The following is a 9,279-nucleotide window of genomic DNA, read 5'->3' on the forward strand; positions in this document are numbered from 1 at the left end:
ATTTTAAAGGCCTAGGGGGAAAGAATATCTCAGTTCCCCCATGCCTGATGGCAGAGGTGGGTTTTAAGGAGCTTACGAAAGGCAAGGAGAGTGGGGGCAATTCTAATCTCCGGGGGGAGTTGGTTCCAGAGGGCCGGGGCCGCCACAGAGAAGGTTTTTCCCCTGGGCCCCGCCAAACGACATTGTTTTGTTGATGGGACCCAGAGGAGGCCCACTCTGTGGGACCTAACTGGTCGCTGGGATTCGTGCAGCAGAAGGCGGTCTCGTAGATACCCTGGTCCGGTGCCATGAAGGGCTTTATAGGTAATGACCAACACTTTGAATTGTGACCGGAAACTGATCGGCAACCAATGCAGACTGCGGAGTGTTGGTGTTACATGGGCATTTTTGGGAAAGCCCATGACTGCTCTCGCAGCTGCATTCTGCACGATCTGAAGTTTCCGAACACTTTTCAAAGGTAGCCCCATGTAGAGAGCATTACAGTAGTCGAGCCTTGAGGTGATGAGGGCATGAGTGACTGTGAGCAGTGACTCCCGGTCCAAATAGGGCCGCAACTGGTGCACCAGGCGAACCTGGGCAAACGCCCCCCTCGCCACAGCTGAAAGATGTTTCTCTAATGTGAGCTGTGGATCGAGGAGGACGCCCAAGTTGCGGACCCTCTCTGAGAGGGTCAATAATTCGCCCCCTCCAGGGTGATGGATGGACAGATGGAATTGTCCTTGGGAGGCAAAACCCACAGCCACTCTGTCTTATCAGGGTGGAAGAATGGAAGAATGTATTTGGACAGATGGATGTTCATGTGTGGATAGGTTCATGTGACAGCTTCAGTACAGATAGGTGAATCTGTGTATCTTGCAAGACGTCTGGATTGTGTGACTATGTAAAAAAGCATGTGTCAAATAGAAAAATAAATAAAAATTATACTTCTCTACCTGTGCATGTATTTTCTGCCTAGGAATGGCAGGATCTTGCTTCAAAATTTCCGACAATCACGAGCTCCAAGGCAACACCAAAATTCTTTAAACAACTGATGCTTATATTATCCATACCTACTTTAAAATTCAAGCTGAATTGAAATGATATATCTGATTTAAAATTAAAGGATGCAATAGCATTAAAGAGTGAAGGAAATGCATTTTAAACGTGTACATTTATATATCCAGATTTCCTTTCCAAGCAATCTTGCCAACTGACTCTGTCATTTCCTGTAATAATGATCCTGTGTGGCCTTAATATAATTATTTGCTCGTGGGCAACTATGTTAACATGTGGAATTGAATTTAATTATTATTATTTTCCGTTTCCAAGATCTCATTTAATGGAGAGTTGTAAAAAAAACCCAACCTAATCTGAAACCATCAGGAACCAAAGGAGGTTCTGGAGAATCAGGTAGCAAAGAAACATAGTTAATTGTCTGGGTCCTATATTCTCTGTGAGGATGTTTTTTTTTTAAATGGTAGGAAGCAAAGAAGGGACTGTGGTCACCCCGGAAGTCTTCAGCAGCTCCTGTTCAATTCCTTTTCCACCCCACAACAAAACAGCCCAGCTCCAAAAAACAACCCTCCTAAGAACTACTTCAGTCCAATTAGCAGGAAGTCAGAAGTGAGGTTTCCGCTTTCGAACTGTGTATTTTGTGTCTGCTCTCACATTTCTGCCCTGTCGCCGCTGCCGTTCTTTCTTCTCCAACACCCAGTCTCTACTCTTCTTCACTGACTTCCCTTTGGCATTTCTAAACCGGATCCTTTCATTGGTGAACTTGGCCTGCGTGGTCTCTTCTTCACTGCATTCTGTACCAAGACCCTTTGGTAATACATCAGTTATGCCAGCAAAGAGACAGAGAAAGAATTTTTTGGCTTTGGTACTATTGGGGTAATCTACCACCATGCCACCTGTGAAACCCGCCTTCATGGCTTGGGTGGTGATGAGCTCCAGCTGCTCAGAGTTTTCCGGGTATAACTGCAGAACAGCACCAGCTCCTCGGGCCAGAGCAGTATAGCAGAGTTGAGAAGAATCGATACAGTCGCTTTGGAGGGCTGTGAGTTTTCTTATCAGCATTACAGAGCCACTGAACTGCAGAAATACTGATACAGCCATCAAATGTCCCAGGTCGGAAGGGAACCCCCTGGCCCATATCTGCTAGCATCAGGTCTCCCTCCACTTCTCTCTCTACGGCCACATCAAGCATTGCTGGACTGATGTCCATACCAACCCAACAGTGTCCTTCTTCAGAGATATAATCGCCACTTAAACCAGAGCCACAGCCAACATCCAGCAAAAAACATGAACGATCGTCTGGGAGACCCAACAATTCCACTGCCCGTTCAGACATCTTAATCCTAAGTATGTTCCATGGATAATTGTTTTTATCTTTTGCTGTTGCATTCGACAAAGCTGCATAGAGAAACAGCATATTGAACAGTGGATAATATAGTTAACAGAAGAAGTTAAGACTGAGTTTAGGCAAGGAAATTGTAGATTCCTAAAAAAAAGGGTGTGTGTGCAAGAAAAAGGTAATTCACTGCTTCATTTTGAAATTAATTGGCTTTGCATAATTGATTCCAAGTTACTAAAACCTAAGATTTGAGGTATTCAGGCCAAAATCTTACTAGCGATACCATAAAGAGTAAGGAAAAGTGTTAATTTTAACATTTAGGATGACAACAGCATTAGAGGTGTCTTATGGGCTCAGCAAAGCCTTCCAATTGATTCCCCTACATATAGGGGGAATCACTAATAGTTTTCTTATCTGTGATTTAAATTGCTCGTCATGGCTAGTGATATTTCACATGATACTGAATATAAAGCAATATTATCTTTACATGCAATTTACTCTTGCACAAGGATAGTACAACAAAGTTAGAAAATCAGATCTAAATTTCTCTATGAATAACAAAACTGATAAAGTACATACAATGATACCTCGTCTTACAAACGCCTCATCATACAAACTTTTCGAGATACAAACCCGGGGTTTAAGATTTTTTTGCCCCTTCTTACAAACTATTTTCACCTTACAAACCCACCGCCGCCGCTGGGATGCCCCGCCTCCGGACTTCCGTTGCCAGCGAAGCACCTGTTTTTGCACTGCTGGGATTCCCCTGAGGCTCCCCTCCATGGGAAACCCCACCTCCGGACTTCCGTGTTTTTGTGATGCTGCAGGGGAATCCCAGCAGGGGAATCCAGCTGGCAACGGAGGTCCGGAGGTGGAGTTTCCCAGCGAGGGGAGCCTCAGTGAAATTGCAGCATCGCAAAAACACAGAAGTCCGGACTTTGGTGTTTTTGCGATGCTGCGATTTCAAAGATGCTCCCTTCGCTGGGAAACCCCACCTCCGGACTTCCATTGCCAGTGAAGCGCTCATTTTTGCGATGCTGGGATTCCCCTGCTGGGATTTCCCTGCAGCATTGCAAAAACACAGACCTCCAGAGGTGGGGTTTCCCATGGAGGGGAACCTCAGGGGAATCCCAGCAGTGCAAAAATGGGCACTTCGGCTGGCAAAAGGGGTGAATTTTGGGCTTGCACGCATTAATCGCTTTTCCATTGATTCCTATGGAAAACATTGTTTCGTCTTACAAACTTTTCACCTTAAGAACCTCATCCCGGAACCAATTAAGTTTGTAAGACAAAGTATCACTGTATAGTCAAATGTTTTCTCAAATGTCAGTTGCCAATAATTATTTTGAATTAGTTCAGTGCTAATGTGCATTTATTAATAGGCAAAAAAATCCATTAGTATACTGAATTCACCATATTTCCTTTTTCAGTATTTAGATCTGGTTATTCATTCAAATTGCTGCTGCTGTTTCTAAGAAGCTAAACAATATTGGAGAAAAATGACAGTCTAATTCTTAATATGAAAAGTTCTATCTTTTGTTCCATTGGATAAATTTTGTAAACTTTCTTTCTTTCTTATTATTTTAATTTATAAAAGGGCCCATTTTCCAAAATTACTTCTCAATAGAATCCACAATACATCAAATAACAGCTCATTATGCTTGCTTATAGTAATATAATATAGAGATGTCTAGAGAAGCGATGGAGGAAGAGTAAGTCCAAATCCGAACACTTGTAAGAGCTCATATTATGACTTACAAAGTGGCGCTCAAGGCGGCAAGATGCACATATCATGCCACCTTGATTGCATCAGCGGAATCCCACCCGGCCGCTCTGTTTAGTGTAACCTGCTCCCTTCTTAACCAGGGAGGAGTTGGGGAGCCCTTGCAGAGTAGTGCCGAGGATTTTAACACGTTTTTCGCTGATTAAATTGCTCGGATTCGAGCGGACCTCGACTCCAATTGTAAAACAGAGTCGACTGACAATGAGTCAGTCGAGGTGACTGGGGCTAAACATCTTTGTCCATCTGTCTGGGATGAGTTTGATGTGTGAAGAAGGAACCCATCACCCTTTAAAATATGCCTTTCCGCCCCGTTTCTGCCAAACAGCGACCAATAAATAAAATAAATTGGAAACAACCTATTTACAAACCGATACCCGTAAACCCTTAAAGAAACCTCACACATGACCAGGATGGAGAAGGCGAAAAAACAATCTGACATAAACTTCCTAGATTGCAAAAAATTCCTTTTCGGCCCCCACAGGCGACCTCTTGAAAGACATCCTACATATAGCGGAGGGTGGGTGAGTGATCGGTCGAGGAGGCGAGGGAAGCAAAAAGGAGAGAGGGCGAGAAGAGCAGGCCCCTCCCTCGCGTTATCCCCCGGCAGCCATTAGTGCTCGGAGAGGCTTCCCTCAACTCCTAGGAGCAGCAATCAGCTACAAGGCGGTGAGGGAGCCCCTCCTATCCGGAGGAATGTCGGGCCGGCCCGATTTTGGCTTGCAGAGCGCAGCTGGGGGCGTGTGGCCATGCCCGCGCAATGTGCAAGCACACCCAGCTGGGAGGCGGTGTCCTCGCCCCTCCCTGCCGCCGCAAATATCGGCCGGGCGATGAATTCGCCTGGCCTCTCGAATGGTAGGTTCACACAATACACATAACCTGAGAATCCATATTTGTTGAAGGATTTTGCAGGACACCAACAATGCAGTCTCATTAATTTGCAGCTGAGACCTAACTTATTATGCAAATAAAATGTATGTATACACTGCTCACCTGACTGTATAATGTGCAATGTCAATATAATATCTCATGGGTTTTGATAAAAACATGTCCTATATTCTGAATGTGTTTGTATGTGTATTTTTTTGTAAATATACATCTTGCCTATATACAGTAGTTTAGATGATCAAGCTTAGATCAAGCAAGAACTGGCATTGTTTGATACAGGCCAGACTGTATATTGCAAATGTAACTTCCTACATAAATAGCATTGTTACATACACCATCTTCTGTTACAAAAAATAAAGCTATGAATAATTTTTAGAAATTCAATGTTTCTCTAATGTTTATTTACAAAAAAAGCTATGAATAATTTTTAGAAATTCAATGTTTCTATAATGTTTATTTACTTTGAATGCACGTAATAAAGATATTACATTAAAATAAGGATTCTGCATTTGTTTTTTAAAAATTCTCAACCCTCAGATTATCTTTTCAACATTTGGCAATGGATCTTATTCAGCAATGCAGATATAACATTTCTTGTATACAGTTGGAAAACATGATTTCTAAATAGAAGTGATTTTGAGTAAACAGAAAATAAAATTTCCACTACCAACAGAGACAATAAAACCTTAGTCCATTTGTATTAAGTCAAAATCAGCAAACAGGTTGTTTTAGGGGAAATTGTTATTATATATCTACATCTTAATTTTCATATACAGTGATCCCTCGATTAGCACGGTCTCGATTAGTGCGAAACGCTGCAACGCGGTTTTTCAAAAAATATTAATTAAAAAATACTCCACGGTTTTTTTTTGCTATACCACGGTTTTTCCCACCCGATGACGTCATACGTCATCACCAAGAGTCACTTCTCTGTCTCTTTCTCTTTCTTTCCTGTCACTATGCTTCAATCATTTTCTCATTTCTCTTTTTTCTCCCCTTTTTTCTATCATTTCTCTCTCTCTTTCTTCCTCTCTCACACTCTCTTCCTCCCTTCTCTCTCCCCCCCCTCCACTTGCCCACGAGAAGAAAAAAAGCAACCTCTGCCGGGCAGCTCCCCTTGTGCCCCCGCTTTATGCCTGCCTCTTTTGGGGATTTCTTTTTCTTTTCTTTTTTGCGCTGGCAGCGGGAGCTGTTGGGGAGGGCTCTGCCGGGAAGGCCTCTCAGCTGCAGAGCCGAATGGGGGCGGAGGCAACAGCGGAGCCCGGCGCTGGGGCCATGCGAGGCTGTTCATCCAGGGGGGCGTGGACTGGCAAGTCGCCCTCCTTTCTCTCTCTTTCTCAAGATCGCTTGCCGCTTGCCGCTTGCCTATTGCAGCGAAGGAGGCGAAGCAAGGCTCCAAGCTGCAAAGCGGCAAGCGGCAAGCGATCTTGGAGTTTCCCCTTTGCCTGGGCGGCAGGAAGACCAAGGGAAGGTTCCTTCAGCCGCCCAACACCTGATCCGCTCCGCAGCGCGGCAGCAGCGAGGAGCCGAAGATGGGGTTTCCCCTTTGCCTTTACCCCATCTTCGGCTCCGCGCTGCGGAGCAGATCAGCTGTTGGGCGGCTGAAGGAACCTTCCCTTGGTCTTCCCCGCCGCCCACACGCAAACTCCACCATCTGCGCATGTGCGGCCATGAAAAAAATGGCGCACATGCGCAGATGGTGGTTTTTACTTCCGCATCCAGTATAACGCGGAAATCGGTTAGCGCGGGAGGTCTTGGAACGTAACCCCCGCGCTAACCGAGAGATCACTATATATATATATATATATATATATATATATATATATATATACACACACATACATACACACACATATATATATATATATATATATATATATACACATACATATATATACATATATTTGTTTTCGTAGATTTTCACGGGTATATGTATGTAGATTGTTCTGAGTTCGGGTTTTGCCCCGTGTAATATTTTGAGTGTCTATGCGACGTTTCGGTGAAATCACATTCACCATCATCAGGCTGAAGTTTTACATATTCCATATTTACAGTAACACGAAGCTTAAAACTTCAGCCTGATGATGGTGAATGTGATTTCACCAAAACGTCGCATAGACACTCAAAATATTACACGGGGCAAAACCCGAACTCAGAACAATCTACATATATATATATATGTAGATTGTTCCGAGTATATATATATATATATGTGTGTGTGTGTGTGTGTGTGTGTGTGTGTGTGTGTGTGTGTGTGTGTTAAATGTTTTTAGCTGGAATTTTAAAATTAAGGGAGACTAGGATGGTCCCATTTCGGCCTTGTTCTGGCCTCATTAGCTAGCCACACCCTTTCCTTTACTGGGATTCGATCTGGTGAACTCTGCCTTGTAAAGCAGAGAACTAGCAGTTAGAGCTATCAGATCAGAACCCTTCCAGCTCTGTACCAGGGAGGAAATTTGGAAATTTCTGGCGACGTTTCGACGAGGTCTCACTCGTCATCTTCAGGCTGGTGTTTCTGTCCTTCTTCTCAGGCGAACACTGCGAGACCTGAGCTGCATTCCTTCTATAAATACTGGTGGCTGGGTGTGGTTTGATGGCTCAGCAATTGCCTGCTGTGTAGAAACTTCCTGGTGAGTCAGTGGGGTAACAACTGGGGTCGTTGATGTAGCTGAGGTATGCTGATTAGTTAATGGTTGTTGATTAGGCATGATATCCTGAGTAGTTGGAGCTTGCAGGCTACTTGATTGCTTCTACACAGCAGGAAATTTCAGGCAATTGCTGAGCCATCAAACCACACCCAGCCACCAGTACTTATAGAAGGAAGGCAGCTCAGGTCTCGCTGTGTTCACCCTAGAACAAGGACAGAAACACCAGCCTGAAGATGACGAGTGGGACCTCGTCAAAACGTCACCAGAAATTTCCAAATCCTACACGGGAAGAAACCCGAATATACCAAGACCGTCATATATATATATATATAAACATTTGATACATATATATGTATATGTATATGTAAATATATATATATCACATGTTGTTGTTTTTTTGCTGAATTTGAAAATTAAGGGAGACTAGGATCGATCTATTTCGGCTTTATTTTATATATCACCAAATATTCCCCAATTATCACCATATTTCTGTACATCGTAAACTTAAAAAATCGAAGAGTTAATTATAAATAAAATTGGCTACAAATGTTTAAAAAAAATACTGTGAATATTCATCTAATGCTAAGGTTTTCCAGTAGTGTAAGTTTCAAATAATTACAGAAGAAACTGTCAGCATCATTTTATAACAGGGCATCTCCTTGAAAGTTAATGTGATGAGTCATTTTTAGTTAAGTTTTAAAGCACTTGAGCTAGCAAAATCCTTAGAACAGAGAAAATAACCAATAGTTCTAGAGACCATTTTCTGATATGTTTACTGACTGAAGGGAACTATTTTTTCCCCGTGTCTTTCCTGCTTTGGTAAAGCTCTCAATTTAGTCCCAGTGTTGACTCATAGTTTTTCACAAAAATGCCGACATTGTTGAAGAACAAAATATTTAAGGCTTTAAAATGGTCTCGTTATTGTTCTTTGAGTATCTAGTAGAAACTGTGTTCTTTTTGCCGACGATGTGAAACTTTTCAACACCACTGATAACACACTCACCCTCCAAAAAGACCTGGACTTTGTCTCAGACTGGTCTAACACCTGGCAACTTCAAATATCAACCAACAAATGCTCTACCCTCCACATTGGCAAAAAGAATCCTAACCGCACATACGAACTGAATAAACAATCTCTCACTGCTAACCTGCATTCTGTAAAAGACCTTGGAATACTAATATCGAATGACCTAAGTGCTAAAGCCCACTGCAACAATATCGCCAAAAAAGCCTCTAGAGTTGTTAACCTGATCCTACGCAACTTCTGCTCAGGCAATCTCACTCTACTCACAAGAGCCTACAAAACTTTTGCCAGACCCATCCTTGACTACTGCTCATCTGTCTGGAACCCATATCACATCTCAGACATCAACACCTTTGAAAATGTCCAAAGATATTTCACCAGAAGAGCCCTTCACTCCTCCACTCGAAACAGAATATCCTACGAAAATAGACTAACAATCCTGGGCCTTGAAAGCCTAGAACTACAACGCCTAAAACACGATTTGAGTATTATCCACAAGATCATATGCTGCAACGTCCTACCAGTCAATGACTACTTCAGCTTCAACCGCAACAACACAAGATCATGCAACAGATTCAAACTTAATACGAACCGCTCCAAACTTGAC

General features: G+C 42.9%; 1 pseudogene; it reads right to left on the bottom strand.

The window, feature by feature from the left end:
* Positions 1-1,451: 1,451 nt before the first annotated feature.
* Positions 1,452-2,410, bottom strand: LOC139170663 (18S rRNA (guanine-N(7))-methyltransferase pseudogene; annotated as a pseudogene).
* Positions 2,411-9,279: the final 6,869 nt, after the last annotated feature.

The sequence above is a fragment of the Erythrolamprus reginae genome, chromosome 7 (assembly GCF_031021105.1).
Source record: "Erythrolamprus reginae isolate rEryReg1 chromosome 7, rEryReg1.hap1, whole genome shotgun sequence".
Taxonomy (NCBI): domain Eukaryota; kingdom Metazoa; phylum Chordata; class Lepidosauria; order Squamata; family Dipsadidae; genus Erythrolamprus; species Erythrolamprus reginae.